This window comes from Globicephala melas, chromosome 8 (genome assembly GCF_963455315.2).
Source record: "Globicephala melas chromosome 8, mGloMel1.2, whole genome shotgun sequence".
Taxonomy (NCBI): Eukaryota; Metazoa; Chordata; class Mammalia; order Artiodactyla; family Delphinidae; genus Globicephala; species Globicephala melas.
Window position 1 is genome coordinate 107,794,986 of NC_083321.1, and position 12,078 is coordinate 107,807,063.

A 12,078-nucleotide genomic window follows, 5' to 3' on the forward strand; every position below is an offset into this window, starting at 1 on the left:
GGAACTCTTAGTCTCCAAGCCTCGCAAAATGGACTTTTAACTTAAACTGTTTCACCTTGTTAAGAAGAAAACTCAGCATTTAATGTAAGTGGCTCTCACAACTCTAAGACGGTACCTAACGTTGGTTAAAACATTCAACCTGAGTATAAATGGTTGGGACCCACTCCAGATGGGTGGGACCGGAGGCTGGAATTCCTCTGAGGGGAAGAGAGGCAGGTTGGGAGGCTCAGCCCCGCCCCTCAAGCAGGCCCCGCCTCTTGGTGTACCACCCCTCGAGCGGACACCACCCTTCCGTCGAGGCCCCGCCCCTCGAGCAGGCCGCGCTCCCTGGCTCAGCCTCCAGCCCGCCCACTGGGAACCAGGTACGGGAAGAGTCGCTCTCAGGGATTAAGTTTCTTTTTTTCCCCGCTTCAAACCTGCCTTTCTGGGCACCACCCTCCCCTGTACTGAGGGCCCGGGTAGGGTGGTGGTGGTGGTGGGGTCCGCTGCGGACGTTACCTCCCGGCCCCGCTCCTGCTGGCGCGAGCCCGGCCTCGCCCTCCGACCCTCGGGGGTCGCTCCGCGCAGCCGCCGGTACCAAATCCCCACCGAGCCTTCGGAACTTTGGCGCGTGTGGACGGCCAGCTGCCTGGGTCTCCTGCTAAAGCCCCTCATCGTCTCCCCTCCCTACCCCACACCTGTCAGGTCTCCGCGGGGGGGCGGGCTCTCTCCCGGGCCCCCATCATCCTGGGGTCGATCCTCCCGGACCATCCTGGGGTTCTGCGGACCCCAGTCCTCTCCCGAGACCCCCCATTCTCCTCCTCCTCCCCCCGCAGCCAGGCCCTGCCACTTCCCAGTGTCCCCTGTACGGTCGCCCCTCAGAGTGGCCCCTGGACCCCGGCTGGCCCCGCTCCCGTGACACCCCCTGTTCCGTGCCTACCAGGGCGTGTTGTATGTTCCCACTGGCAAGTGTGCCTTCCTGGGTGCGGGGCGTCCTTATTCCAGCCTTTGAATGTCCAGATTGGGGTTGGGGGGCTGAGGAGAAAAGAGACAGGGAGGAAGGAGGGAAATGGAGTGAGGATGAGGTGGGTGCAGGTGTCAGGAAAACAGACAGGGGCTCAGCGGAGAGAGGGAGGAGGGCAGAGCAGCGGGGCTGGACCGACAGGGCGGTGTGGGCAGCGGAGGGTGGGTGGATCCCAACTGAAGACTTGGGTGCTGGGACGGTTAATTTTACGTGGTAACTTGACTCGGCTAAGGGACGCCCAGAAAACTGGTAAAAACTATTTCTGGGTGTGTCTGTCAGGGTGTTTACAGAAGAGATTAGCATTTGAATCTGCAGACGCAGGAAGGAAGGTCACCTTCATCCCTGAGGGCTTTACCCAGTCCCCTGAGGGCCTGGATAGAGCAAGAGCGGGGGAGGGGGGCGCTTGCTTTCTGAGCTTGGGCTTCTGCTTCCTGCCATTGGGTTTGGTTCTCCTGGCTCTCAGGCCTTTGGACCCAGACTGGGACTTAACACCATTGGCTGCCTCTGGGCCTTCGGGTTTGGAGTGGAACCGCACCACCGGCTTTCCAGGGCCTCCAGTTTTCAGACGGCAGGGTGTACAGGGTGTCCCTGTGGGACTTCTCAGCTTCCGTCACCATGTGAGCCAATACCACCTAAAAAAAATCTCTTTCTGGCTATATGTATCCTATTGGTTCTTTTTCTCTGGAGAGCACTGACTAATAGAGATGCTTTTTAAATTTCCACATTACCCCTTTAAATTTATTTTGTCAGATTCAGACTGAGGTCTCAATGCTTTTTCAGCCTCTCTTACAACATTGAAAATGTTCTTTGGTGCTTGGTAATTTTCCACTACTTTAGTATGTATTTGGTAAGAATATTGATGTATATTAATAGATAAAACCTAGTTTAGCCAATTAGTCTAACATTCCGCAGATTGTCTTTCTAGTGTGATCTGTTAAATTGGTGACGATGAGTCAAGATCTCCGACGAAGCGTGTGTTCTCCTCAAGTTCCCTTTGTCCTTCCTCTGCAGACACTGAAGGATGGGCTGGATTGACAGGGAGCTTTAATCCAATGGAGGTTATTTGCTCATGGTGAATAAATTGCTCAGAGTTATTTCCATAGCTGACCCTCTTTTGTGTTTTCCACTGCCAATAATTACGTCTTCTTAGTGTCCACTGAAAAAAATGCACAACCTAAAAATTGAGAGTTATTTTTATCTGGCGGACAAAACTGAGGACTTAAACCCAGCACACAGCATCTCAGATACCTCTGAAACTGCTCCAAAGAAGCAAGGGGGAAGCCAGGATATGTAGGAGTTTTTGCAACAAAGACCAGGTAGTTGGAACATCAAAAGACTGCTGTTAATGAAAGAAAACCACATACCTACAGTTAAACAATTTATCACTTTTCTGTGTATGGGAAGGTGCAGGAGTCTGGAGTCACTGAACTCATTCCTTTAATACGCACCTCAGCTGTTGGGCCAGCATCTGTGCTTTCTCATCCTGAGTCTCCTTGGGGTGCACTGTGGTGGGGGGCTTACTGCAGCGGCTGAGAGCTTGATAGGGGGCACCCTGTTTCTAGCCTGAGTTCCCTAAAGGCTCACCATCGGGGCTACATAATGTGATGGCTTGGTGGCTGCAACATCCTTTGTTTACTGATATGGCAGCAATATTTTTCATTCACATTAGTTTCATATTTTTGATAGTTTAATGTGGTTTTTCTGGAGAAGAGGAACGAAAGGTCAACGTGATTCAACCAGGAAAGGGAAGTACTCTCTTGCTTAGGAGCCTGGAGTATGGGCTGGACCCTTGCTCTCTGCAGGCTTCGACTCACTTCTGTGCCTGCCTGAATACACACAGAAAGTTGCAAGACAGCTGAGTAGGGGAGAGACAAAACTGCCCCTGCAACTTCTCCTATTGCAGTAAAACACACATAACAATATTTGCTGCCATCTTAACCCTTTTAAGTGTACGGTTCAGTGGTGTTAGATACATTCATAATGCTGTACAACCATCACCATCATCCATCTTCTCAACTCTTCTCATTTGTAAAACCGAAACACTGTGTGCATCCATCAAGTCCCACTTCCTCACCGTCTCCAGCCCCTGGCCACCACTGTTCTACTTTCTGTCTCTATGAATTTGACTGTTCTTAAGTACCTCACAGAAGTGGAATCATACAGTATCTGTCTTTTTGTGACTGGCTTATTTCACTCAGCATAATAGGCTCACGTTTCATCCATGTTGTAGCATAATTTCCTTCTTTTTCAAGGCAGAAAGAATATCCCATTGTATGTAGAGACCACATTTTGTTATTCATTCATCCATCAGTAGACACATGGGTTGCTTCCATGTTTTGGCTCTTGGGAATAGTGCTGCTATGACCATGGGTGTTATTTGACTTAAAATCTATTTTGTCTGATATTAGTATAGCCACCCCCCCAATCTCTTTTGGGTGCTATTTGTATAGAATATTTTTTCCATACTTTGCTTTTAATCTATTTATGTCTTCTAACATGATCTAAAGTGAGTCTCTTGTACAGCAAGCACTTAGGTCATGTTTTTAAATCCATTCTGCCCATCTCTGTCTTTTGACTGGAGAGTTAGTTCACCGACGTTTAAATTAATTCCTGATAAGGAGAGACTTGCTTCTATCTTATTGCTATCTGTTTTCTGTATGCCTTACTTATAGCTTTTTTTGTCCCTCCCTTCCTGCATTCCAGTTTTCTTTTGTGTTTAGTTGATTTCTTTGAGTGAAATGTTTAAATTCCTTTCTCATTTCCTTTTGTGTATATTTCATGTATATTTCTTTTGTGTATAACTATTTCTTTCTGGTTACCATAGGGATTACTGTTAGGACCCTTAAGTTATAATACTCTAATTAGAATTTATAGCACTTTAACCTCAATAACATAAAAAAACTCTGCTCCTTTACAGATCTGTCCCCACTCCTTTTACTTGTTGATATCAAAATTACACCTTTTTACATTTTATGCCCCAAAAGATAAATTAATAATTCTTTTAAAATGCATTAGTCTCTCGAGTAATATATAAAACAGAATGTGGAGTTACAACAATAGTTACAATAATACTACTATTTGGATGAATAATTGTCTTTTTCAAAACGTATTAGTCTCTTAAATCAGGCACAAAATACAAGTTCAGTTACAAACCACTGTTACAAAACTAACAGCTTGTACAATGGCCCATGCATTTGACTTTACTGACCTTTATTTCTTCCCGCGTGTGTGAGTTGCTGTCTAGGGATCCACTTCAACATGCAGGACTCCCTCAAGCATGTAGTGCAGAGTATGGTTGAGTGAGTACTAACTATAAACTTTTGTTTATCTGGGGAGGGCTTAATTTCTCCCTCACTTTTGCATTTAAGCTTTTGCATATAATATATAAGATCCTTGACTGACTTTTTTTTCCTTTAGCAATGTAAATATATCAGCCTGCTGCCACCTGGCCTCCAAAGTTTTTGATGAGAAATCTGCTAACAATCTTATTGAAAATCATTTCTTTGTGATGATTTGCTTCTCTCTTGTTGCTTTCAAAATTCTCTTTTTGTCTCTTGAAAGTTTAATTATGCAATGTGACTTGGTGTGGGTCTCTCAGTTCAATTAGCTAGGAGTTCTTGGAAATTCTTGTATGTTTATATACACAGGCTTTCAGCAAATATGATATGTTTCCAGCCATAATGTTTCAAGTGTCTCTCTGCCTCTTTGTCTCTCTCTTCTTGGAAAACCACAGTGCATATTTTGGTTGGCTTGATGGTATCCCACAGTTCTCTTAGGTTCTTTTCACTTTTCTTTGATCTTTTATCTTTCTGTTCCTCAAACTCAGTAATTTTTATTATTCTGTCTTCAAGTTCACTGATTCTTTCATATGCCTAGTTAAATCTGCCTTTGAAATCTTGTAGTGATTTTTTTTCCCTTTCAATTATTGTACTTTTCAGTTCCAGGATTCCTTTTCAGGTTATACATATCTTTACTGATATTTCTCTTTTATTCATCTATGGTTCATTGTCAGCTTTCTTCACACCTTCCTTTAGATCTCTGAGCACTTTAAAACAGCAAAGTCTACTATATGGGCCATCAGGCCTCTCTCCAGGAGTTGGAGTTGATTTATTTTTTCCTTTGAATGGGCTTTACATTACTTTTCTTCATACGCTTTGTGATTTTTTTTTTGAAATTGGACATTTGAATTTGATTATGTGGTAATTCTGGAATCAGATTCTCCTCCTTTCTCAAGTTCTGCTGGATTTTGTCAGTGTTTTTTTGTTTGTTTCTTTGTTTTTAGTGTTGTAAGCTGTCTCTGAGCAAAGTATCAACTTGATGTGTAACTCTAAGGTCTTCTCAGGCCTTCTCTGAGCCTGCCATCAGATCTTTTTCAGGGAACTTTTTGTTGGTTATTTTTTTGCTCTGACTGGGCCATACTTTCCGGTTCCTTTGCATACCTTGTGTCCTTTTTCTAGCTTTATGGAGATACAGTTGACCTACAACATTGTTTAAGTGTACAAAGTGATAATTTGATACATGTATGTATTTCTAAATGATTATCACAACACCTCCATCACCTCACGTTCTTCTTTTTATTGTGATGAGAACTTTTAATACTTATTCTCTTAGCAAATTTCAAGTATGTAATACAATATTGTTGACTGAAGTCACAATGCTGCATGTTAAATGCCCAGAATTTATTCATCTTAGAAGTGGAAGTTTGTACCTTTGACCAACATCTCCCCCACTCCTAGCCTCTGGCAATCACCATTCTACTCTACATTCCCATTAATTCAGCTTTTTTCAGATTCTACCTGTAAGTGATATCATGTGATACTTGTGTTTCCCTGTCTCACTTACTTCACTTTGTATGATCATCTCTACCTCCTTCCCCATGGCTGAAAATGCAATGATTTCATCCGTATTCATGGCTGAGTAATATTCCATTGTGTTCCCAGACCCTATCTTCTTTATCCATGCACCTGTCCTCATATGCTTAGTTTGCTTCCATGTCTTGGCTATCGTGCAGAGTGCTGCCATGATCGTTGGCGTTCACGTGTCTTTTAAATTTTTGGTTCCCTCGAGATCTTCCCCCGAGGGTGAGACTGCTGGGTCACATGGTAGTTCTATGTTTCATTTCTTAAGGAACCTCCATACTGTTCTCCATAGTGGATGTTTCGATTTGCATTCCCACTGACAGTGTAGGAGGGTTCCCTTTGCTCCACAGCCTCTCCAGCATTTCTTGTTGCAGATTTTTTGATGATGACCTGTGAGAGGTGATACCTCATTGTCGTTTTGATTTGCATGTCTCTCATAATTAGTGATGCTGAGCATCTTTTCATGTGCTTAATGGCCATCAGTATGTCTTCTTTGGAGAGACGTCCGTTTAGATCTTCTGCTTATTTTTGATTGTTTTTTTTGTTCTTTTGATATTGATCTGCAGGAGCTGTTTGTATGTTTTGGAGATTAATTCCTTGTGGGCGTCTTCGTTTGCAAATATTTGTTCCCGTTCTGAGGGTTGTCTTTTTGTTTTGTTTCGGGTTTCCTTTGCTGTGCAAACGCTTTAAGTTGCATTAGGTCCCATTTGTTTATTTTTGTTTTCTTGTTCATTACTCTAAGAGATGGATCGGAAAAGAACTTGCTGAGATTTATGTCAGAGCGTGTTCTCCCTATATTTTCCTCATGTGTTTTAGAGTATCCGTCCTTAGGTGTAGATCTTTCATCTGGTTGGGGTTTATTTTTGTGTATGGTGTTAGAGAGTATTCTACTTTCGTTCTTGTTTTAATTTTTAATATAGTTATTCTACTTAGTTTTATTTTTTGCTGCATTGTGTCTTCATGGCTGCATGCGGGCTTTCTCTAGTTGTGGCGAGTGGGGGCTACTCTTCGTTGTGCTGCTTGGGTTTCTCATTGCGATGGCTTCTCTTGTTGCAGAGCACAGGCTCTAGAGCGTGGGCTCAGTAGTTGTGGCGCACGGGCTTAGTTGCTCTGTGGCATGTGGGATCTTGCCAGACCAGGGCTCTATCCCGCGTCCCCTGCATCGGCGAGTGGACTCTCAACCACTGCCCCACCAGGGAAGCCCTGCCCTGTTTTTAATTCTTTTTCGAAGACCTACCCCCAGATGTTTCTTGAGGGCAGGTGTTTTTTTCTTTCCAACCCCGTAGGCCTTGTGAATATTCAGAGCCCATCAGCACAGGTTTTAAAGTTGTTGTTATGGAAAACGGCCACAAGGCGGCAGCATTTCTCCACGCCCCACTCTTCTTTTTCTTTTCTATTTTTCTTATAATTTAATTTATATTTTATATTGTAGTAATGTTGATGTCCAGTGTTGCATTTATCTTAGATGTACAGGAACTTGATTCAGTTATATGCAGTCTTATATGTATTATACTTTGGGTCCTTTTCCCATGTAAGTTATAAGACTGTGTTCAGTAGAGTTCCCTGTGCTCTTCAGTAGGTTCTGGTTGGTTATGTCTTTGATATATTCTAGTGTGTATCTCTTAATGTCAGCCTCCTAGTTTATCACTTTTCTGTCACTTTCCTTGTTGATAATCATAAGTTTGTTTTCTAAGTCTGTGAGTCTGTTTCTGTTTTGTAAATTAGTTCATGCGTCTGAACTTACAGATTCCACCTGTAAGTGATATCTAGTGGTATTTGTCTTTCTCTCTCTGAGTCACTTCACTGAGTATGATCTGTGTCCATCATTGCTGCAGCAGATGGCATCAGTTCGTTCCTTTTTATGGCTGCGTAGTATTCCATTCTATATGTGTGCTACATACTCTTCATTTTCCTGTGGATGAACATTACGTTTGATTCTATGTCTTGGCTATTGTCAGCAGCGCTGCCCTGAAAAACAGGGGTGCCCGTGTCATTTCAAATTAGGATTGTCTTTGGAGCTAAGCCCGGGAGTGGGATTGCTGGGTCACATGGTAACACGATGTTTACTTTTTTAAGGAACCTCCATACTCTTCTCCATAGTGGCTGCACCAGTTTACATCCCCACCGACAGCAGAGGATGATTCCGTTTTCCCCAAGGCCTCCCCAGCATTTTTTCTTTGGAGATTTTTTTTTTTGAGCTTGGCCATTCTGACGGTTGTGAGGTGATACCCCATTGTAGTTTTGATTTGCATTTCTTTAATAATGAAAGATGTTGAGTCCCTTTCCATGTGCTTTTTTTTTTAATATACAGGGTGAGTTAAATTTACGTCTCGAAATTACCTTCTTGAAAACCGGCCCAGTTTTGAATTGTTTTCTGATGATTTACCCCAGGGCATTTCTTGAGGGCAGGTGTCATTTACAGCCCCACAGGCCTTGTGAAGATTAAGTGCCACTCAGCACCAATTTTCAAGTTGTTGTTACGGGAAATGGCCACGAGGCGGCAGCATGTCTTCAAGCCCAACTCTGGTTACTTGGCAACCAGAGCCTGAGGGAAAGTCCTGTTCCTGGGTTGTCAGAGTGGAATGTGCCCTAAGAAACACCCAAGGCTTGTGTCTCAGGACTTCTTCCCCCTTCCCCTTTACCGCCCACCCGCCATGCCCTGACAGATCCCAACTCCTGCAACACCAATCTGCTGAGGTGCTGTCATCCTTAGGTGGGGCGACCGTGAGGAGGGAGGCTGGAGGTGGGAACCCCACCACCAGGAGACGGAGCGCCCAAGGGAATTTTCAAAGCTCTTCCAGCCCAGAGGCTCCACCATCCTTTGGGTGCACTAGGCTTGGTTTCTGTGTAGGAGGGCCAGCAGGGAGCTGGAGACGGTGGGCCCGTGCAGAGGGGAAGAGGCACTCCAGGTCCAAGGCGGGGGTGCTTATTGGCTGGCACATCCTCCTCAGTTTCCTCCTTCCCACGGCAGTCCACCTTCGGGACCCCAACCTGCTCCGGCTCCAGGGATGTGACAGCAGCCTGGGTCACAGAGGCCTGAGGAGATGGATGGGGAATTTCTTTTCTTTTCTTTTTTTAATTTTTATTTTTTATTGGAGTGTAGGTGATCTCCCATGTTGCTGGGTTGTTTTGGGTTTTTTTTTCCTAGCTGGACAGCAACTTGATTCACTTATACGTAGATGTGTACGTATTCTTTTTCCAGTTCTCTTCCCAAGTAGGTTATTGGAGTGTTGAGTAGGATTCCTTGTGCTACACCCTGGGTTCTCATTGATTATTTTATAAATAGTAGTGTGCATGTGTTAATCTCAACCTGCTAATTTCTCCCTGCCCCCCCACGCTTCCCTTTTCCTAACCCTAAGTTTCCTTTCTAAGCCTGTGAGGCTGTTTCTGTTTTGTAAAGAAGTTCATTTGTATCCATTTTTAGATTCCACCTGTAAGTGATGTCATATGATATTTGTGTTTCCCTGTCTCACTTCACTTTGTATGATCATCTCTACCTCCTTTCCCATGGCTGGAAATGCCATTATTTCATCCTTATTCATGGCTGAGTAATATTCCACTGTGTTCCCAGACCCTATCTTCTTTATCCATGCACCTGTCCTCATATGCTTAGTTTGCTTCCATGTCTTGGCTATCGTGCAGAGTGCTGCCATGATCGTTGGCGTTCACGTGTCTTTTAAATTTTTGGTTCCCTCGAGATCTTCCCCCGAGGGTGAGACTGCTGGGTCACATGGTAGTTCTATGTTTCATTTCTTAAGGAACCTCCATACTGTTCTCCATAGTGGATGTTTCGATTTGCATTCCCACTGACAGTGTAGGAGGGTTCCCTTTGCTCCACAGCCTCTCCAGCATTTCTTGTTGCAGATTTTTTGATGATGACCTGTGAGAGGTGATACCTCATTGTCGTTTTGATTTGCATGTCTCTCATAATTAGTGATGCTGAGCATCTTTTCATGTGCTTAATGGCCATCAGTATGTCTTCTTTGGAGAGACGTCCGTTTAGATCTTCTGCTTATTTTTGATTGTTTTTTTTGTTCTTTTGATATTGATCTGCAGGAGCTGTTTGTATGTTTTGGAGATTAATTCCTTGTGGGCGTCTTCGTTTGCAAATATTTGTTCCCGTTCTGAGGGTTGTCTTTTTGTTTTGTTTCGGGTTTCCTTTGCTGTGCAAACGCTTTAAGTTGCATTAGGTCCCATTTGTTTATTTTTGTTTTCTTGTTCATTACTCTAAGAGATGGATCGGAAAAGAACTTGCTGAGATTTATGTCAGAGCGTGTTCTCCCTATATTTTCCTCATGTGTTTTAGAGTATCCGTCCTTAGGTGTAGATCTTTCATCTGGTTGGGGTTTATTTTTGTGTATGGTGTTAGAGAGTATTCTACTTTCGTTCTCGTTTTAATTTTTAATATAGTTATTCTACTTAGTTTTATTTTTTGCTGCATTGTGTCTTCATGGCTGCATGCGGGCTTTCTCTAGTTGTGGCGAGTGGGGGCTACTCTTCGTTGTGCTGCTTGGGTTTCTCATTGCGATGGCTTCTCTTGTTGCAGAGCACAGGCTCTAGAGCGTGGGCTTAGTAGTTGTGGCGCACGGGCTTATTTGCTCTGTGGCATGTGGGATCTTCCCAGACCACGGCTCGTTCCCATGTCCCCTGCATTGGCTGCTCGATTCTTAACCACTGCGCCACCAAGGAAGTCCCCCGTTTTAGTTTTTTAAGGAGCCTGCACACTGTTCTCTGTAGTGGCTGCAGCAGTTTAAATTCCCACCAGCAGTGCAAGTGGGTTCCCTTTTCTCCACACCCTCTCCAGCATTTCTGGTCTGTAGGCTTTTCTTTTTTTATATATATATAAATTTTATTTTTTATTTATTTTTGGCTGCGTTGGGTCTTCGTTGCTTTGTGCGGGCTTTCTCTAGTTGCGATGAGCGGTGACTCCTCTTTGTTGTGGTGCACGGGCTCCTCATTGCAGTGGCTTCTATTGTTGCAGAGCATGGGCTCTAGGTGCACGGGCTTCAGTAGTTGTGGCACGTGGGCTCAGTAACTGTGGCTCGTGGGCTCTAGAGCGCAGGCTCAGTAGTTGTGATGCATGGGCTTAGTTGCTTCACGGCATGTGGGATCTTCCCAGAGCAGGGCTCGAACCTGTGACCCCAGCATTGCCAGGCGGATTCTCAACCACAGCGCCACCAGGAAAGTCCCTGTAGGCTTTTTGACAATGGCCGTTCTTTCCGGTGTGAGGTGATACCTCCTTGTTTTTTGATTTGCATTTCTTCAATATTTAACTATGTTGACGTCTTTTCAAGTGTTTTTTTTGTAAACAGTGTGAGTACACCGTACCTCTTGAAATTGTCTTCTTGAACGTCTGCCTTCTTTCAAATTCCTTTTCAGTGACCTACCCCAGGATGTTTCTTGAGGGCAGGTAGTTTTTCTTTACAGCCCCACAGGCCTTGTGAATATTAAGTGCCCATCACCACAGGTTTTAAAATTGTTTTTATGGAAAACGGCCACAAGGCGGCAGCATTTCTTCATGCTCCACTCTTTTTTTTTTTGGCTTTTTAAAATTTTTTATTTTTTCAACTTTTTCTTTTATATTGGAGTATAGCCGATTAACAATGTTGTCACCTTTTGAGGTTCACAGCAAAGGGACTCAGCCATACATATGCATGTATGCCTTCTCTCCCAATCTCCCCTCCCATCCAGGCTGTCACATAACATTGAGCAGAGTCCCTATGCTGTACAGTAGGTCCTTGTTGGTTATCCACTTTAAATATAGCAGTGTGTACATGTGGATCAAAAACTCCCTGAATATCCCTTCCCTCCTTCCTTCCCCCCTGTTAACCATAAGTTCATTCTCTAAGTCTGTGTCTGTTTTCTAAATAGTTTCATTTGTATCATTTCTTTTTCGATTCTGCATATAAGGGATATCATATGATATTTCCCTTTCTCAGTCTGACTTACTTCAGTCACTATGAGAATCTCTAGGTCCATCCATGTTGCTGCAAATGGCATTATTTCATTCATTTTAATGGTTGAGTAATATTCCATTGTATAGATATACCACATCTTCTTTATGCAGTCCCTGTCAATGGACATTTAGGTGCTTCCATGTCTTGGCTATTGCAAAAAGCGCTGCAGTGAACATTGGGGTGCATGTATCCTTTTGGGCCATTTTTTTTTTTCCAGATATATGCCCCGTAGTGGGACTGCAGGATCACATGGTATTTT

At 43.9% G+C, this 12,078-nt stretch overlaps 1 long non-coding RNA gene across 1 annotated transcript in view; it reads left to right on the forward strand.

Moving 5' to 3' along the window:
* Positions 1-266: 266 nt before the first annotated feature.
* The window catches only part of LOC132597640 (uncharacterized), a 42,937-nt gene continuing 31,125 nt past the window's right edge, over positions 267-12,078 (forward strand). Inside the window, exon 1 of the long non-coding RNA XR_009564687.1 lies at positions 267-362. This is a non-coding gene — a long non-coding RNA (uncharacterized lncRNA). The remainder of the gene's footprint in view (positions 363-12,078) is intronic.